Consider the following 2754-nt stretch of genomic DNA (forward strand, 5'->3'; position numbering starts at 1 on the left):
TGTGACTGTGTGACTGTGACTGTGTGAATGTGACTGTGTGACTGTGTGAATGTGACTGTGTGAATGTGACTGTGTGACTGTGTGAATGTGACTGTGTGACTGTGTGACTGTGTGAATGTGACATGCAGTGTAAAGGGTGCTGTGAGTGGTCAGAAGACTAGAAGGGCGCTACACATGTTCAGTCCACTGACCACATCAGAACATCTGTTCTCCAACCCTTACACATATTGATCCAGTCACATGACTTTAACCTCAAACCCTCCTCCACCAACCGCATCACTTCCTGTCCTTCAGCAGCTCCACTGGCTCCCAGTTAAACGCCACGTTGACCTCAAGATCTTCCTCCTCACCTTTAAGGCCATCATCATCCTCGCTCCTCTGTACCTCTCCCAACTCTCAGGTCTCTCTCTTCATCCACCTCACTGTCCCGCCAGCCCGCCTGACCACCAGGATGTCTACAGCCCTCAGCCGAACATGTGACGACATGGAGGTCTCCCCTCAGCTGCTGTTTGATGATTTATACTGTCCACATTATTTTCATCTCATCAACCTGTTCAGTGAGTCCTGCCGTCCTCTGGGTGGAGACAGAGACGTTTCAGTAACATCACACCAGAGGTCCTGCTGTTGGACTGAATATCATCCGACTGTGTCTCTGATCAGAGGATCCGTCCTCTGATCAGAGACACTCAGCTCTCTGATGTGTGTTCATCTGTGTAACGAGGAGTTCATGTCTGTGATATCAGTTAATATCCTATAATAATATCTAATGCAACAGATCAGGGTGTTTTCAGACAGAGGCCTGAAGCTGTCTGCGGCTGAAACAATGAACAATTGAGCTAAAAGGTTTTTCATTAGATCGTTATATAAACAGGATGATGCAAACACAGACTTCCTGCAGCGGGCGCCACAGATCTGTTTTTAAAAAGTTAAATGTTTTTTTAGTTCAATTTTTTTTTGCATAAAATATTTTGGATATCTGTTGATGTGAATTTTTCAGGAATATAATAATTTTTGAAAAATTAAAAAAGTAAATTAAAACTTGATCAAACAATAACCAGGTGTTCACCCTGCAGTGACTCCAACGACCTCCTGTGGAGGACTCAGGTAACTGCAGGACTCACACACACTTTGATCCACAAAATTTCAAAACTTTTCCAGGACTGTTCAAGGACTCATGATGATGGTTTTTGCTTTTTGTCCCGCCTGTACGGCATTTTTCAAACAACAAGATTCAGACTTGATTCAAACATCATTTCAGGTGGCTGGCAGACGGGAAGAGAGAGACCGAACGCAGCGGGAAAATAAAGAAACATACATGACGGTAGAGACATATTAAAGCTCCGCGATGTCAACGGCTACAGAAAATAAATTTGCTGTCACGTTAGGTTGAAGCTTATCTGTGGAAGATTACTGCAACACTTTCATCACACACAACAAAAATTCAATGACTTCCAAAACTTTCAGTAATTTTTTACTAATTCCAATTTCACAGTCATGTTTTCCAGGCCTGGAAAAAGGCTTGAATGTCCTGCATTAAAATCTCAGTCACCTGATGAAGAGCTGCTCTCTTCTGTTAACGTGTGAGCGTCTGTGTGTCTGTTCAATGAGGGGGGGGGGGGGGGGGCCTTATGTTTTTTATTTGGTTCAGAGGATTTAAACTGTTGTATTTGTATTTATTTTACTGCCAGTTTTTAAAGAAATCACGTCTTCTGAATATTGGTGATTTTTGTAATTTTGGGGAAAATTTTCGGCAATAAATTTTGGCTTTTATTTGAGTTGCGATTTTTAAAGAAAACATGTTTTCTTTAAAAATCGCAACAACAATGATTTAACAGCCAGAAATGTAATAACAGAAATTATTGTTGGAATTTCAAATTTCCAACAGTTCCTGGACGTAAAAAAACAACACATCACCAGATCTGAGCTGGACACGTTTCATCCAAATCATTTCACATCTCATCCCCTGATAAATACAGAACGGTCTCTGTCGCTGTGAAGCTTTAAACTTCTTCATCTTTTCCTCTTCATACAGAGTCTGACCTCACTGAGACGCTCAGTGTTTCTGCACTAACCCCAGAGCATGATGGGATGTCACCGTGCTGCACCTGTCTGTGGAGACACATCTGCTCCCGCTCATTAATATACACATTACATTGAACATCACGTGACCTGACAGGAAGTGTCCTTGGAACAGGTTAACCTGTTCACCTCTGTGACATCATCACCATCCTCATCCTCATCATCACTGTCTCACCTGAACCGAGCCACACCCGGGATAACACACACACACACACACACACACACACACACACACACACACACACACACACACACACCGGATGAACCGGAGCGGCTCGTCAGAAACATCCCGCCGGGCCTCAGCGCTCCATCCGCGGCTACAGGCCGGACAGGAGGAGCCGCTCCGGCCTGTAGCCGCGCAGAGGAGACGGTACCGGAGGGACGGACCGACAGACAGACAGATAACCGGACAGACAGACAGGTCGGCTCCCTCCTCCACGCCCTGCCCTCCTCCTCCTCCTCCCCTCCTCCTCCTCCTGCAGCTCTTACCTCCGCTCCAGATGCTGCCGCCGCTCCTCCGCCGCTTCTCTCCGCCGATCAGATCCCGCACTGACGCGCTGCGGGGCGGACAGAGCATGAGAGGCGTCCCGGAGCCGGTACCGGAGCCACGGACACACGGAGTCAGACGGACCGATGCTCGGTGATGCTGATGATGATGATGCTGCTGTTATGGCA

The 2754-nt window shown here is 46.3% G+C and overlaps 1 protein-coding gene across 3 annotated transcripts in view; it reads right to left on the reverse strand.

Annotated features, from left to right (window-relative positions):
* cep170bb (centrosomal protein 170Bb) overlaps window positions 1-2754 on the reverse strand; it is a 29320-nt gene extending 26566 nt beyond the window's left edge. For all 3 annotated transcript variants that reach the window (XM_050057412.1, XM_050057410.1, XM_050057411.1), the window contains exon 1: window positions 2569-2754. The gene's annotated coding sequence lies outside the window, so the exon portion shown is untranslated. The remainder of the gene's footprint in view (window positions 1-2568) is intronic.

This window comes from Epinephelus moara, chromosome 12 (assembly GCF_006386435.1).
Source record: "Epinephelus moara isolate mb chromosome 12, YSFRI_EMoa_1.0, whole genome shotgun sequence".
NCBI classification, from domain to species: domain Eukaryota; kingdom Metazoa; phylum Chordata; class Actinopteri; order Perciformes; family Serranidae; genus Epinephelus; species Epinephelus moara.